Source organism: Mauremys reevesii, linkage group 1 (assembly GCF_016161935.1).
Source record: "Mauremys reevesii isolate NIE-2019 linkage group 1, ASM1616193v1, whole genome shotgun sequence".
Lineage (NCBI taxonomy): Eukaryota > Metazoa > Chordata > Testudines > Geoemydidae > Mauremys > Mauremys reevesii.
In genome coordinates this window covers 341,054,818-341,073,355 of record NC_052623.1, presented here as the reverse complement: position 1 = coordinate 341,073,355, position 18,538 = coordinate 341,054,818, and positions in this window count along the sequence as shown.

The window sequence follows — 18,538 nt, the reverse complement described above, 5'->3', positions numbered from 1 at the left end:
TATCTTGAGCAGTTTAGTATCATCTGCAAACTTTGCCACCTCACTGTTTACCCCTTTCTCCAGATCATTTATGAAAAAGTTGAATAGGATTGGTCCTAGGACTGACCCTTGGGGAACCCCTCTCCATTCTGAAAATTTACCATTTATTCCTACCCTGTGTTCCCTGTCTTTTAACCAGTTCTCAATCCATGAAAGGATCTTCCCTCTTATCCCATGACAACTTAATTTACGTAAGAGCCTTTGGTTAGGGACCTTGTCAAAGGCTTTCTGGAAATCTAAATACACTGTCTCCACTGGATCCCCCTTGTCCACATGTTTGACCCCTTCAAAGAACTCTGATTAGTAACACATGATTTCCCTTTACAGAAACAATGTTGACTTTTGCCCAACAATTTATGTTCTTCTATGTGTCTGACAATGTTATTCTTTACTGTTGTTTCAACTAATTTGTCTGGTACTGACATTAGACTTACCGGTCTGTAATGCTGGGATCACCGCTAGAGCCCTTTTAAAATATTGACGTTACATTAGCTATCTTCCAGTCATTGGGTACAGAAGCCGATTTAAAGGACAGGTTACAAACCATAGAGCCCTTTTTAAATATTGGCGTTACATTAACTGTCTTCCAGTCACTGGGTACAGAAGCCGATTTAAAGGACAAGTTACAAACCATAGGTAATAGTTCTGCAATTTCACATTTGAGTTCTTTCAGAACTCTTGGGTAAATGCCATCTGCTCCCAGTGACATGTTACTGTTAAGTTTATCAATTAATTCCAAAACCTCCTCTAACAACACTTCAATCTGTGACAATTCCTTAGCTTTGTCATCTACAAAGGATGGCTCAGGTTTGAGAATCTCCCTAACATCCTCAGCTGTGAAGACTGAAGCAAAGAATTCATTTAGTTTCTCCACAATGACTTTATCATCTTTAAGTGCTCCTTTTGTATCTCGATTGTCCAGGGGCCCCACTGGTTGTTTAGCAGGCTTCCTGCTTCTGATGTACTTAAAAAAACATTTTGTTTATTACCTTTTGAGTTTTTGGCTAGCTGCTCTTCAAACACATTTTTGGCTTTTCTTATTACATTTTTACACTTACCTTGGCACTGTTTATGCTCCTTTCTATTTACCTCACTAGGATTTGACTTCCACTTTTTAAAAGATGCCTTTTTATCTCTCACTGCTTCTTTTACATGGTTGTTAAGCCATGATGGCTGTTTTTTAGTTTTTACTGGTGTTTTTTAAGTTGGGGTATACGTTTTAATTGGGCCTCTATTATGGGGTCTTTGAAAAGTGTCCATGCAGCTTGCAAGGATTTCACTCTAGTCACTGTACCTTTTAATTTCTGTTTAACTAACCTCCTCATTTTTGCATAGTTCCCCTTTCTGAAATTAAATGCTACAGTGTTGGGCTGCTGAGGTGTTTTTCCCATCACAGGAATGTTAAATGTTGTTATATTATCGTCACTATTTCCAAGCGGTCCTGTTATAGTTACTTCTTGGACCAGATCCTGCCTCCACTCAGGACTAAATCGAGAATTGCCTCTCCTCTTGTGGGTCCCTGTACCAGCTGCTCCAAGAAGCAGTCATTTAAAGTATCAAGAAATTTTATCTCTGCGTTTTGTCCTGAGGTAACGTACCCAGCCAATATGGAGATAATTGAAATCCCCCCCCGTTACTGAGTTCTTTATTTTGGTAGCCTCTCTAATCTCCCTTAGCATTTCGTAGTCACTATCACTGTCCTGGTCAGGTGGTTGATAATAGATCCCTACTGTTATATTCTTATGAGAGCATGGAATTACTATCCATAGAGATTCTATGGAACAGGTGGATTCATTTAAGGTTTTTACTTCAGTTGAGTCTACATTTTCTTTCACATTTTCTCCCTCCCCGCCTCCGGCAGGACCTGTACTGTCCTTCCGATACATTTTGCACCCCGGAATGATTGTGTCCCATTGATTGTCCTCACTCTACCAGGTTTCTGTGATGCCTATTATATCAATATCCTCCTTTAACACAACACACTTTAGTTCACCCATCTTATTATTTAGGCTTCTAGCATTTGTGTACAAGCACTTTAAAAACTTGTCACTGTTTGTCTGCCCTTTTCTGATGTGTCAGATTCTTTTTTACATAAATGTTTTTCGTCTGGTCTGGCCCATACTTTATCCTCTTCCATCCTCTTCTCCTGACTAAAATGTAGAGAATCTCTATTAATATACTCTTCTCTAAGAGAAGTCTCTGTCCGATCCACGTGCTTCTCTGCAGCAATCGGCTTTCCCCCATCTCTTAGTTTAAAAACTGCTCTGCAACCTTTTTAATGTTAATTTCCATGCAACATAGTTTTCTTTGTGTGACCTTGAACTCTCATGTGATGGTATTCGGTGTTTCAACTTCCTCCAACCTCTGCTGATGGGCCATCCTGATTGATCAGAGAGAACTGATGCATTTGCAGAACTTTTGTTCAAAATGAAGCAAAGTGCACAGTACAGATATTGTATTTCCGTACTCCAGCATAACCAGTCTCTTGTGCAGGTTTCACCATTTGGAAGAGGTTTTGTCAGCAGATGAGTAGGGAAAGCATGATTATCAGCATCTCATGGAATGTTACTTGGAATTTCAAAACAACTAATTTGAAGAAAAGATTGCATTTGGGCAACATTGCTCTTGTCAATAATTCCAATGTCAGTCATAGTCAAAGCTATAGTACTCATGAATTGCACTTGCTGCGTAAGATCTACATCTTCCTGTTGCTGTTGAGTTTCTTGATCCTACACAGGATCTTCTGCTGCATTTGTTACTGTTGGCACATCTCCTTTTTGACTACTGTCCTCATGTTCAGGTATTGGCATTGAAATATCACCTGTCGCAGTTGCGAAGTTTTTATTATCTGTAGCATTGTTTGTTGGGTAAGGTGTGTTTTACAGTGGTTTGAGAAATGAAGTTATTGGCTTTGAGCTCTTAGCTGCTGCTTCACTCAGTTGTTATTGCCGTCTCTTGTTTGCACCACTTTCAAATCTCTTCATAGTGATCAATCTGGTCAATATGTAACCTATCCACACTTGAAATATTCTGCTGTAAATAAGTAAGTTATCTACACTTGAAATCTTCTACTGTAAACATGTACACATATGCTGAATGGTACACAAATGCTGAAAAGACTTAAAACAAAGAAAGAACACCAAATGAAACAGACAGGTTATTATCCGTACCAGTGAATCAAAACGCAAGCACGCAAGGTATAATATAACAGGCTGAGCTGAAGACAAAGGGATGACATTATATATATAGTAAACACAGACACGGATACAGACGGAGGGATAACGTACAAAAATTTCAAGCGTGTGTCCTCACGAAACTCACGGTACAAGATTGTCCTCACAAATTTTCACCTTGAATCTGGGCCTATAGACTATGAAAGCCTATGATGATGGCCAAGCTACCAAGCTAGGGGTCAACCACCCAACCAGTCACCTCTTTTAGCTACCATATGAAGATAATAATGAGTAATTCTCACACACAACTAATTCCTTAGTCAACTAGACGTAAAACTGTAATGTAACAATTACTAAAATGTAACAATTCTCTACCTTTCAACACGCAGATGATCCAGCACCAGCCACAAGTAGTGGTTTGTTTATATAATCAGCTGATCTGAGAGGACACGTTCATCACGGTCTAATCTTGTGCCATCAGAACCGATATATTTTTATTAATATTTATGAACATTTTAAACTCTTTAATATGACAAAATCTATATCGGTTAACAAAAAAAATTGTCTTTTACCAAATCACATCTCTTATTTGCTTAAATTTACAGCTCTAAGTGAGAGTTTGTGTCACATTTTGGTCTGATAGGAATGCACATAAAAACAAGTTGTGAAACTTAGCAAATGCCAAAAAATGAACGAGTGTCTAAATTTGAGGCCCCCTTTGAACTTGAGACCCAGGCCAAATGGCCCGCCTGCTCCCCCCGCCCCACTCTGATTGGCCCTGCTTCTTTATAAAGATGGAGTTCATATTTATTAAATTCCTGCTTTTTCTCTATGTTCATTTCATACTTCTGCCTTTAAGACCATAGAGATTAATTTAGCTAAATGGATATGACCTTTAAATGGTGCTTGGAGTAGAAAGAGTAACCTTCGTTCTTCAGTGTTTCCTGTGGACTTCATTTTCTCTGTCTAGAACACTAACATTTTTCATGCTATTGTGCCTTGATTCTTGCAGAAGTAAGAGCAAATTAGATGGCTTTCTACAGCATTGCATAACTATCAGCAGTCTCGCTGCCAGTATATTGCATCCAGTGATTACAGTTTATAGTATTTTGTTACCTTTCATCAAATTAAAGTACATGCAGAGAATTGAGAACAAAAAAATTCTAGCAATACAGACAAACCTCCAGACAGTGTCTCAGATCCACACTGCTGTTTTCTTCAGAGTATAGATATGTTTCTCTAGGTTTTCCCTTTATGAAAGTTCCTCTCCTTTGTACTAAGAAACTGAACACAGTGTTCTAGAGAGTGACCCTACTGCCCTAGAAATGGAATTGCTTTTCCTATCATTTGGAACCATAAACCAATTAATTGCTTTGAGTTTGGAAATAGCCATGTCTCTGTATGCAAAGGGAGTAATATATTTTCTGGAGCAATTGCCATCCAGTGCTGGCATTCATTCTTTTTTTCATAACAAGTTAATCTTTCTCTATTTTGAGTGAACAAACCCTTGGACTCCTTGCAGCCTGATTTTATAGTAAAATGGGGAAAACCATGCAATTAACAGATCTTACCCTGATTTGTATATTAGAGTGATAATTTCCCACTGATCTGCTTAAAATGTTCAGGAACGATTATTGAATGTGACAGCCAGTGATAAAAGGATCTGCCCAGAGTAGGGAGAGGAAATATATTATTTGCCATGACAGGACAGATTTAAACATTGGAGAAAGTCTTTATTCATGTCTGTATCATAATAAGTTGTATTTATATCCAGGGAATTGGGAAGCAGGGGAAAGGGAGAAATCCTTTTGTGAAGCTCAGTAGGCACATGGTTGGAGAGAAGGAACAACATTTGTACTAACTGCACGACCATTCTTCTCGGTCTGACTCTGCTCACTTTTCTGGAAACCTCTAGTTTATAGGTGGCATGTGACGAGGCAGTGTGGAAGCTCCATGATTTATCAATCAGTAGATGTAAAAAGTAAAGTCCAAGCTTGAGGGGAGCAAATAGTAATGGGTTTGGTACTCATTTCCACCTATGCAACTCCATTGGCTTCAGTGGGATTGCATGGATGTAAGTGAAGGCAGAAGTTGATCCACAACTCAGTATTGCAAGGTGCTGAGTATCTCCTGCGAGTTGCTGAATTCCCACGGGAGCTGAGGCTATGGAGCAATTAGCAGGCTGTGGGCCTTTATGTCTGTTTGAGGGGATAGTTTTGATTTTTTTTCCCTTACCTGGAATGATTTGACAGTGACACTATATAATTTATTACTATTACTGTGACTTACTGTGTTGCTACACTGGGAACTCCATGGAAACCAAGGTAGTTGTATGTGATAGCTGACAATGTTATGATATTAATTTGATAATGGGAGTCTTGCCATTGATTTCAATGGGCATTGGGTCAGGCCCAAGATGAATGGGCTGTCAGATGCTCCCTACCAATGTATCTTTTTAAAACTATGTCAATCCAGTTAGCAGGTGAGAAGCTCACCACTTTTACTGGGGGTGTGACTATATTTAGTAAAACTTATGTTAGTACAGATCAGCATGGTAGGTATTCCTTTCTCATAGTTAATTGGGAGCCTTCTTAAAGGTAGGGAGTGGTGTGTGTATACATACAAACACTCCACCCATTCAGGAGTGCTGGAAGTGCCCTAGAAGTGTGCGGGGGAACCATGGCTTTGCCCCCAGTTCTCCCCTCCCGAGGCCCTGCCCAGACTCCTTCCCTGCTCCACTCTGAGACCCCGCCCTCACTCCACCTCTTCTCGCCCCCTTCTGCCTCTTTCCCCGAGACCTGCCCTTGCTCCACCTCTGCCTGCTCCACATCTTCCGCTGAGGCTCCACCCACCGCTCACTCGGCTCTGCCACCTCTCCCCTGCCATCACTCGCCCTTAAAGCTGGGAAAAAAATTGCCAATAAATGTACACACTGAGATGGTTAATCGTGATATAGGAAGAGCAGATTCCTATAGTGGAGACTGCAGCACTTTGTTTACCTTCAGAGATCAATCATTGAGACCTTGTCTACACTTGTGGCATAAAGGGTACATCTAGCTGCATGCTGCTGTGAAAGACAGTTTCACTTTTGCATGCCGCACATGTATGCCTTAAATGTTCTCAAGAGGAAGGGCTGCATTAAGTGCACAGAGTTATTGGATTGAATTCTGGGCCCATGGAAGTAAATGGCAAAATTACACTTAATGTCAGTAAGATCAGGATCTCACCCATTATCTAATCTGTATAATGTCATAAGTTTAAAAGACACTGCACAAAACAACTATGAATGTAGAGTCCCTATCCCTTTTAGATACCATATAACTGATGAGTTATGAAGTAGCATAGTATGTGTGACACACAGCTGAGCATTTCTGACTCTACCTGGTAGAATGGAGTGGTGCACATACTCTCTTGCTGATTCATACTAATGTTAATAATTAGAACTTGTTGAACAAAGATTTTTTTTTAAAAATGGGGAAAAAAATACTTATTGTTTAAATTGACAGATTTCCTTCTAAACTTTTTTGAAATTTCAAATGTTGAGTAACTTGTTTGCAAAATTAAAATGTGGAAAATGTCAGCCCTCTCTATTAACACACAATTTGGCAGGGAGAGGACACACTTTTAAATGGAAGGGCCAAGCTATTGTCAAGGCTGGCATTTTGAAGAGAGATTGTCAATCAGTTTTGACCTGTCATAAAATATTTATGATCTGATGGAGAGAACCTCCCAGATAAGAAATATAGTGGGTGTTAGAAAACCTCTCATTCCATCAATAATGAGCATCTAGAACAAAATAAGGACTTGTGTTCCCTCTTCTTGATCTTTCACAGAAGTGAACTAACAGTATTTCCAGAAGCAATGATGAAGCATAAACCAATGGATAAATTCCTGCTCAGAAGCCTCCCCACACTTTTCCTTCGAAGACTACTCCTCACAGAGCCCTGAAGGCTTCAACTGGGATGGATATTGTATTAGTAATACACAAGAATAGGAAATGGAAGTTTGAGGAAGTCTGAGATGGGGCTAGGGAAGAGGAACTGAAGGAGCAGCTGCTGAGAGATCCTCAGTTTAAAAGGGGAGTCTAGGTAGCCAGTGGCACATGAGGAGCTGAAGCAACAGTTACTTTGAGTGGGGGATTCTGAAAGCAGGAAGAATTCCGAGGCAGGAATATAGGAATTACCATACTGGATTAGGCCAGTGGCGTGTCTAATCTAGTACTCTGTCTCTGACAGTAGCCAGTAAAAGCTGCTTCATAAGGGCACAAGAAACCCTTTGATAGGCAGTTATGGGATACCATACACATAGGGGCAGTTTTTTCTTATTCTCTCGCAATTAGTGGGTGGCTTATGCCCAGACAGTGGTAGAGTATGTACCCCTTCCAATGCTTGCTTATTGTTTGTATCATTGATAGTATAAAAATAGGTAAACTATCCATAAAATGTCCACCAGCAGTGAGTTCCACAGGCAAGATGTGAGTTGTGTGAAAATATTTTCCTTCTACTAGTATAAATTCACTGTGCATATGTGGAAGCAGCAGTTTTATGTTCATTGAGGTTGTGACAGTCGGTATCTATATATGCACCCATTTTACAAAACTACTCATAGACATTAAGTCAGAAGGGACGATTATGATCATCTAGTCTGAACTTCTGCACAATGCAGGCCACAGAATCTCACTCACCGACTCCTGTAACAAACCTCTAACCTATGTCTGAGTATTGAAGTCCTCAAATCGTGGTTTAAAGACCTCAAGGTGCAGAGAATCCTTCAGCAAGTGACCCGTGCCCCACGCTGCAGAGGAAGGCGAAAAACCTCCAGGGCCTCAGCCAATCTTCCCCAGAGGAAAATCCTTCCTGACCCCAAATATGGCAATCAGTTAAACCCTGAGCATGTGGGCAAGACTCACCAGCCAGCACCCAGGAAAAAATTCTCTGTAGTAACTCAGATCGACCCCATCTAACATCCCATCACAGACCATTGGGCATATTTACCTGCTAATAATCAAAGATCAATTAATTGCCAAAATTAAGCTATTCCATCATACCATCCCCTCCATAAATTTACCAAGCTTAGTCTTGAAGCCAGATATGTCTTTTGCCCCCACTACTCCCCTGGGAAGGCTGTTCCAGAACTTCACTCCTCTAATGGTTAGAAACTTTCGTCTAATTTCAAGTCTAAACTTCCTAGTGTCCAGTTTATACCCATTTGCTCTTGTGTCCACATTGGTACTAAGCTTAAATAATTCCTCTCCCTCCCTGATATTTATCCCTCTGATATATTTATAAAGAGCAATCATATCTCCCCTCAGACTTCTTTTGGTTAGGCTAAACAAGCCAAGCTCTTTGAGTCTCCTTTCATAAGACAGGTTTTCCATTCCTTGGATCATCCTACTAGCCCTTCTCTGTATTGGTTCCAGTTTGAATTCATACTTCTTTAAACATGGGAGACCAGAACTGCACACAATATTCCAGATGAGATCTCACTAGTGTCTTGTATAACGGTACTAACACCTCCTTATCTTTACTGGAAATATGTCGCCTGATGCATCCCAAGATCGCATTAGCTTTTTTAATGGCTATATCACATTGGCGGCTCATAGTCATCCTGTGATCAACCAATACTTCGAGGTCCTTCTCCTCCTCTGTTACTTCCAACTGATGTGTCCCCAATTTATAACCAAAATTCTTGTTATTCATCCCTAAATGCATGACCTTGCATTTTCACTATTAAATTTCATCCTATTACTATTACTCCAGTTTACAAGGTCATCCAGATCTTCCTGTATGATATCCCGGTCCTTCTGTGTTAGCAATACCTCCCAGCTTTGTGTCATCTGCAAACTTTATTAGCACATTCCCACTTTTTGTGCCAAGGTCAGTAATAAAAAGATGAAATAAGATTGGTCCCAAAACCGATCCCTGAGGAACTCCACTAGTAACCTCCTTCCAGCCTGACAGTTCACCTTTCAGTATGACCCGTTGTAGTCTCCCCTTTAACCAGTTCCTTATCCACCTTTCAATTTTCATATTGATCCCCATCTTTTCCAATTTAACTAATAATTCCCCATGTGGAACCGTATCAAATGCCTTACTGAAATCAAGGTAAATTAGATCCACTGCGTTTCCATTGTCTAAAAAAATCTGTTACCTTCTCAAAGAAGATCAGGTTGGTTTAGCACAATCTACCTTTTGTAAAATCATGTTGTATTTTGTCCCAATTACCGTTGACCTCAATGTCCTTAACTACTTTTTCCTTCAAATTTTTTTCCAAGACCTTGCATACTACAGATGTCAAACTAACAGGCCTCTAGTTACTCGGATCGCTTTTTTTCCCTTTCTTAAAAATAGGAACTATGTTAGCAATTCTCCAGTCGTACAGTACAACTCCTGAGTTTATTGACTCATTAAAAATTCTTGTTAATGGGCTTGCAATTTCATGTGCCAGTTCCTTTAATATTCTTGGATGAAGATTATCTGGGCCCCCCTGATTTAGTCCCATTAAACTGTTCGAGTTTGGCTTCTACCTCGGATGTGGTAATATCTACCTCCATATCCTCATTCCCATTTGTCATCCTACCATTATCCCTAAACTCCTCATTAAAGACTGAGGTAAGGTATTTGTTTAGATATTGGGCCATGCCTAGATTATCCTTAACCTCCACTCCATCCTCAGTGTTTAGCGGTCCCACTTCTTCTTTCTTTGTTTTCTTCTTATTTATATGGCTATAGAACCTTTTACTATTGGTTTGAATTCCCTTTGCAAGGTCCAACTCTACAACTCTGCTTTTGGCCTTTCTCACTTTATCCCTACATGTTCTGACCTCAGTAAGGTAGCTTTCCTTGCTAATCCCTCCCATCTTCAGCCTCCTTGTAGGCTTTCTTCTTTTTCTTAATCACCTCTCTGAGATGCTTGCTCATCCAGCTTGGTTTACAACTCCTGCCTATGAATTTTTTCCCCTTTCTTGGGATGCAGGCTTCTGATAGTTTCTGCAATGTTGACTTGAAGTAATTCCAAGCCTCTTCCGCCTTTAGATCCCAAGTTCTTCAGTCCAATCCACTTCCCTAACTAATTGCCTTAATTCTTTAAAGTTAGCCCTTTTGAAATCAAAAACCCTAGTCCCAGATCTATTTTTGTTTATCCTTCCATCTAGTTTGAACTGAATTAGCTCATGACCACTCAAACCAAGGTTGTCCCCTACCACCATTTCTTCTATAAGGTCCTCACTACTCACCAAAACCAAATCTAAAATGGCACCCCCTCTTGTTGGTTCTTCAACTACTTGGTGAAGGAATCCATCAGCTATTGCATCCAGAAAAATCTGAGCCCTATTATTATAACTAGCACTTGTCCTCCAGTCTATATCTGGGAAGTCAGTCTCCCATGATCACACAATTCCCATTAGTGTTTACTTCATTAAAAACATTAAAGACGTCTTTATCCATATCCAGATTGGATCCCGGCAGTCTGTAGCACACCCCAAGCACTTTTCTCAGGGGAGGCTCTAGTAGCTTTCTTTCCCAATGTGATTTTTGCCCAGACAGATTTCGTACAAAGTATGCCTTGTGAGGTATCATTTGAAAACTCCTAATGTGCTGATCATTATTATCCTCGTAAAATACATGTGGCAACACTGTATGTAAAGTTACAGGATTCTACTATCTAACATTATTGAGATATATTCCAAGTTTAGAAAAGTGGGCATAAACCGGTTCTTCAAAGATAAAAGGCAAACTGACACCTCAACCAGTTTAGAAAAGTGGGCATAAACCGGTTCTTCAAAGATAAAAGGCAAACTGACACCTCAACCAGGTGTCAACAAATCAAATGGAATATCACCTGGTTAAGCAGCCAGTCTTTGTCAGGAAAAAAGGTGTGAGTGTGGAAAAGATATAAAAATGGGGAACAGATGCCCCAAATCATCTCTCCTGTCATCTCTACTCACGGCATCAACAACACTTGAAGGGCAAGAAAATTAATGCTGAACAGAGAAAGGGGTCCTGGCTGAAATGATTCCAGCCAGTAAGACTGCTAGAGCATGTGGTGAGAGAAACCTTTGCTTTGAATTCACTTAGCCAGGGGTGGCTCTAGCAATTTCGCCGCCCCAAGCACGGCGGCACGCCGCGGGGGGCGTTCTGCCGGTCGCCGGTCCTGCGGCTCCGGTGGACCTCCTGCAGACGTGCCTTCGGAGGGTCTGCTGGTCCCGCGGCTCCAGTGGACCTCCCGCAGGCACGCCTGCGGATGCTCCACCGGAGCCGCGGGACCAGCGGACCCTCCGCAGGCACGCCTGCAGGAGGTCCACTGGAGCCGCCTGCTGTCCTCCCGGCAACCGGCAGAGTGCCCCCCCGTGGCATGCCGCCCCTAGCACGTGCTTGGCGTGCTGGGGCCTGGAGCTGCCCTTGCACTTAGCTTGTTAAGTTAGATATTGGATGCATTTAGCTTGTATTTACTTTATAACCAATTCTGACTTTTATGCCTCGTTACTTGTAAACACTTATAATCTATCTTTCTGTAGTTAATAAACTTGCTTTATTGTTTTATCTAAATGAGTGTGTGGTTGGATTAAAGTGTCTGGGAAACTCCATTTGAGATAACGAGGTTTTTGCATATCATTTTCTATTAATGAAATTATGGCCTTTATGTGAGCTTCTATTGTCCAGGAGGGTGCTGAGCAGTACAAGACACACATTTCTGGGAAAAGTCTGGGACTAGGAGTTTACTGGTGTTACCCTGCAATGTAATTCATGAGTGGCTGGCTATATCACTCATACAATGTAGATGGGAGTTATTTACATGCTCGAGGCTGTATGTGAGCAGACCAAGCATGGTTGCTATCATAGTGAAGCAGTGTAAGAGGCACCCCAACTTGGTGAATTGAGGGCACATAGCTGTCCATAGCTGAGTAATGTCAGAGAGGTCCAATGCACAACCTACCAAAGTGAGAATAAATGAAAGGATTTTAGCTTTCTATGAAACTAAGGACCAAAATGCTGCTGGGGGAGAGGCTGAAATTTTCAAGCTAATTTATTAAGAGAGTTTGAAAGAGTTAAAATGTTGAGGCCAGGCATATGATGGTGTTTGTTTACTCAGGTGTCTAAATTAGGCTAATAGAACAGATGCCAATCATTCTGTATTTATATACTGTGCTGCATATATCTAACATGAAATGATACTGCTAAGTATGCAACATTATTTTTAAAAAAACAGCTCTGTGCTTTTTTGGACACAGTCGCAGAGTGAGGACTTTCATCTAATTTATTATGAATTCTACCTCAGCTTGAAAAAATGATGGCTGCTATGCCTATTATCTCAGTATGATGGCTGGCTGCTTCTATTATGTGAACATGCTGAAAGCACAAACTCAGATCATTCTTGAAACTAAAAATACTGAAGTTAGTAAAGAAGCTTCTTGGTCTGAAAATGGAAAATGCTTCAGTGTGGGTTTTTTTTTTGTATTCTTGCAGTCAAAGAGCCTTAGTCGTGTAAATGTACTGTCACTGCTGTTGCAGTCAGAAGATATAGACCTAAGGGAAACTGCCTATACTCTGCAAATTGTGACAGTAGACATGATAGCTTACCAAAACCAATTTGAACATGCCAAGATGACTGCCATTTCACTTGAGCTACAGTATTGATCCAAAACCTGAAACCAGAAAATACATAGACAAAGACTCTTCAACACACTGTAAAAATTGCAGAACAGTTCCTGGAAAAACAATTCCAAGTTGCTATTTCTAACATAAACTTAGATGTAACAAACTGAAAGTGTGGTACAAAGATCCAGCTTTCTAACTCAAATGATGTTGATTACACCAACTGATGCTGACACATACGCACAGCTAATTAATCACCTATCCCGTATAATGATGACCTTTCCACAACATTTCCCAAACAATTGCTCCGTTTCTGAAGTGTGTTGAGACATGATATTGCTAAGAAACCCGGAGTGAAGGATTTGGCAGGGCTGCAGCTTGTAGAGAACAATGCCATTACTCCCAGTGTTTCGGATGTGTGTACAGCTGTATTAATATTCTCAGCCCTCCCTGTGACCATAGCAAGTGCTGAAAGATCATTGTCAAAATTTTAAATGATAAAATGCTCTCTTTATGGCACAATGGGCCAAATAGCCTCCAAGGACTTAGCATATTGACTAGACATTCATCAAGGCATGGAAAACAACATAACCTACTAGATTTATTTATAGGTTTCATCATCATGGTATCTAAGTGACTTATTTACATTAGTGAATATTATCTTTGCAACACCTGTGTAAGGTGCCTTGGCTCTTTTGAAAATCCTAATAGATGCCTAAATATGTTTAAAAATCTGGTGCTAAGTGACTGGCCTATGGTCATATGGGGCAGAGCCAAAATTAGAAACTGCCTCATCTGAATCCTACTCCACCCTTCTCTGGATATGGTGATTGTCACACTGTCTGGAGTGACTCACAACCAGGAGTGCCTACCTCAGGGCAGACTGTCAGAAAACCAGGGCAGCCACCCCAAACTGGTGGGTATGCTCTATAATTAGATTTCACTAACCCAGTAACAAACATGAAGTCCTGGATCACTATAACAATCTTACCATGGAGTCCCAGAGCCCTTTTAAAATAAGATATATGCCTATCTCCTAGAACTGGAAGGGACCCTGAAAGGTCATTGAGTCCAGCCCCCTGCCTTCACTAGCAGGACTGAGTACTGATTTTTGCCCCAGATCCCTAAGTGCACCCTTCAAGGATTGAATTCTCAATCCTGGGTTTAGCAGGCCAATGCTCAAACCACTGAGCTATCCCTCCCTTCCTCCCAAAGCCCCCTTAGGCTTTCCAGCCTATCTTGCCACCCAGACAAACTGGACTTAGTGATAAAAGGTCACTTACACCAAAAATCTCACAAAGTATTCAGGTTGCTCCTAGTCTGAGGAGAGCAGTCACTTACTCCAGATCAATTTGTACCTTACATCGCACACCAAAGGCAACACCTGTAGCCAATCCTGTAATAAACGAAAAAAAGCTTTATTAACTAAGAAAAATAAATGAGTTATTTACAGGTTAAAGGGAGTAAACACATACACACAAATGAGTTATAATCTATATCCTAAAAGGCACAGAACTGTAGCATTCTGTCAATTCAAAATATCTTTCTGAGCAGACCCAGGGGAACCCTGGGGATCTCTTCTTTAGCGCAGAATCGCTAATCCTGTGAGAGTACAAACAGCAAAGAGCTGAAAAATCTTCATGCTGGCTATTTTTATTTTCCTTCTCCAGCATTCAAACCAATGGGATGAGGCCTTCTGCACGTATTTCTCCATGTGTGGATGGGACAATCAACAAAGCTGTTGTCCCACAGTGGACCACTTTCTGATAGTCCTCGTGGATGGGCCGGGGAGGGGGAGAGGAGTCATGTTCACAAGTTCACTCCCATCTGAGTTCACAAGCATTTTTACAATGACAAAAAAACCCTTATATTTTACCTTGTTGCAATGAATACAGACATTACACGTAAAGTTAACGTAACTTACAAGCATTTCATAGAGTCTGAAGACTGAATACAATCTTATAAGAATAATACCTATTTTGAACAATACTAACATGCAGATGAACTGATTTGTCAGTTCTTAGCTAACGCCTATGGCCTTGGCTGGAGCTGGTACTTGATTACAGTGCCACAATGATGGCAATTTTTTTTGTTTATCTGCCTCTTTGTTTATCTTATTTTGGATATGGGTTTGGCACACAGAAGGGGGACTTCAAAGATTTGTAGCAGGAGGTGATAACCCACTCCAAGGTTTTGCTTTGGGCCCCATTCAAAAATGCCCATTATGACTTTGCAGGAGGAGGTTCAACATGAGTCATTAAAATACAAACAGACACACTTAATTCTGCTCCGCTGAAAACACAGGATAACTTCAATACTTGAAAAATGGACAGAGCAAAATAAATGTAGAAACAAATTATTAGTAAATAATAATAAAAAGTGTTACAGATAACGGGAAGGAGGAGAAGAGTGGGGGGGGGGAAGAAAATCTGAGATCCTTACTGATTCTTTCAAAATCTGTAAGATGCTTTAGATACCACAATGAAGCCTAGGCATATACACAGGGTACAATCCTCAATGGAAGTAAATAGGCCTGGCTCTGGTGAAGTTAATGGAGTGATGTCAATTTACATCAGTTGAGGATCTGCCCTTAGATTTCATTCCTTTTGTTTCCTTTCCATGGTGTGCAAAAATAACAACAACCCAGGACAATTAATGTCCTAATAAAATGTCTCCCTCCTTAGTGAATTTCAAAACATGCAGAAATCGGCCACCATAACAGGGGGGAATATTATGAACAAATTATTTTGCTCATTGCCAAATAAGATTTGCAAACTCACTTGATAAAGAGTTACTGTCTACGTATGGAGCTGGCAAGACAGGGGACAAAAATTGGGTGTGAATAATTTTTTTAACCAATTGTCAGAAAAACATTCGCTTAAATAAAGCTTGCAGGCCTTCCTCCACGTACCTCTCAGTTCACTTGAGTGATGTGACAGTAAGTGGGGAGCGGAAAGTGTGTGACTCCAACTCAGGTGGTAAGGATGGTAGGCGCTGACAGCCATCCAGAGATGTGCTTGTGTGTGTGAGGGTAGGTCATGTGCCAAAGTTTTTTGGATCTGGGTCAAATATGGTCTTAATCTCTGTGTATGCCTGTGTGCATATATGTACATTAAGTGTATTACTGATGCTTTTGCAGATTAAACTAAAATGGATTTTTGGGAGCTTTAGATAATAAAGCAACCAAGGAAACCATCAAAGTGAATACATCTACAGTGCATGCTTGCACTAAAAATAATTGCTTGCTTTTGTAAAATATAGCTTGAATTTCATGAACCTTACATAAGAGGGTTACATTATAAAGAACTGTGTGGATTCGATATTTTTTTCTTGCTGCCTTGAATTGGGATCACTGATGTCGCAATCCCTGTTCAGTATTAAGGGTTACACAAAGCACTCAGTTGTTCCAAGGAGGATATGAAGAGATTAGAGAGCCCAATATATCTCAGACTAACCTCTCTGCACTGGACATTCACAGCAAGACAGGCACTTCTTATTCTTCCTACTGCTACTGAGAGCAGCTAGCTACCCTGACAAAAACATAAAGATCGCAAGGATAGCTGAAATCTAAGGTATGCATTTCTGTTTTATTAGTTACAACTTTATATGTTAAATTGGACCTTTCCCATTTGAAATTATGAATGCAGGCATAATGTATTAGAAATATTAAATCTTACTAGCCTAGCAGTTTGTTAGTAAATAATGAATTCTTAATTCGAGGAATTTTTAACGGAGTTCTGCAATAGCAATATTTTTGATCCCGTAAGATTTCCCAGCAATATTAAGAAGAACTATTACAAATGTTTTTTTTACCAAATAACGCACTGAAAATAATGTGCCATTAGCAAGAGCTTATTCCTTGAAAACATAAACTGTGATAGGAGTAGTATCGGACAACTCATATGTGGCAATAAAGATTATAAGTATTTTGGATTCTTTTCTTTTCTGTAACAATATGTAATTCACTAAACCTAAGCATAAATGGATGTACTATATATTCTGTCTTTAGAGATAGTGACTTATAAACTAAGTTAATAATAATAATAATAATAGGTAATAGTAATTCATAATTAAACATTTCACTTATGCAGCATTTTTCATTAGTTCCTATCCACAACATTAGTGAATAAATGGATAACCTCATGTGCCTGGTACCCAAAGACAAGTAAGTAGCTAGTATTCGAGGAATTTAACTGCATGATGAGCTTCTGGGATTGTGTCAAGTTCTGTCCTTCCAGCAGTCAATATTGCTCTCCTGAGGGATGCACCTGCAGAATCCATGCCCTGCCAGAGAGGTCAGCAGCTCTGTGGCGAGTTGGAGAGCAGGAGGCCTACATGAGTACCCACAGTAATGACATGCAGTTTTGCACTATGAAGAGATTAGTTCAGGGTATCTTTGCTATGTGTAGAAACAATGCATTCTGGTTAAGGGAAACCAGAGTGAAAGGGTGATTTTGGGTGCCCAACCTGAGTTCCCTGAAATGGGCCTGATTGTGAGACAGTGCTGAGCACCCACTTTCTGAAAATCTGGCCCCTTAAATCACCCAAAACTACTAAATACTTTTCAAAATCTCAACACCATTGTCAGGAGAAGTAACAAATCAAATGTGCTGTTGAGCTTGTAAGTGGTGTGTGATGCGCTATGCAAGTGGATCAGTGACGCACACCATCTCAGTAGGCAGATCAGCAAACAGCACAATTTTACAGTGCTGGTATGGTGCAGGTGAGAAAGATCATCAAATCTTTTTTTAAAAGATGTTCTTAATAAAAAATAACCAAGTGAGCTGTTGTGTACAGCACTGTGAGGTGTGGGAAGTACAGCATGTGTCATTGCTAGAAGTTATTTATTTAGCTGACGTAAAAACATTGCTGGAGACTTCAAAAATGTCTAGTAAATAAGCACTTCATTTAGCCTCGGGTGTGTCAATTAAGTAGTGAGGTTCTTCTACAAACTAAAAATTGTTCAAAGTTCATAACCCACCCCCACGCTCCAAATCTTAAGCTACTTACAACAGTTTATTTAATTATTTTCTCTGGGGAAGGCAGAAATGGGAGCTAGACACCTAACTCCCATTCACTTTCCATCCCACTAGTGTCTCTGGAAGCTGCTAAACAGAAGCTATTAAAGACAGACATTTTTAAATCAGCATTTCTGGATAACTAGCATCCAAGAGTTTTAAAAAACTGGCTGAGGAGCCCAATGGAATTTTAATGTTAATTTTCAATACATCTTGGGGTGCTAGCAAAATTCCAGAAAACTGTAAGAAAGCTAATGTTGTGCCACTTTTTTTAAAAGGGTAAACAAAATGATCTGGATAAGTGTAGGCCTGTCACTCTGACATTGATCCCTGGCAAGATAATGGAGTGGCTGGTATGGGACTTGATTAATAAAGAATTAAAACAGGGTAAATATAGTTAATGAATCAACATAGTTTGCTAGAAAATAGATCTTGTCAAACTAGCTTTATATTTATTTTTTTGATGATATTCCAAGGTTGGTTGATAATTGTAATAGTGTTAATATACTTTGACGTCCATAAGGCGTTTGACTTGATACTGCATGATATTTTGATTAAAATAACTAGAACAATGTAAAATTAACATGGCACACATTAAATGGATTAAAATCTGGCTAACTGATAGGTCTCAAGTGTATTTGTAAATGGGGAACTGTCATTGAGCGGGTGTGTTTCCAATGAGGTATTTTGTCCTTGGCCGTACGGTATTTAACAT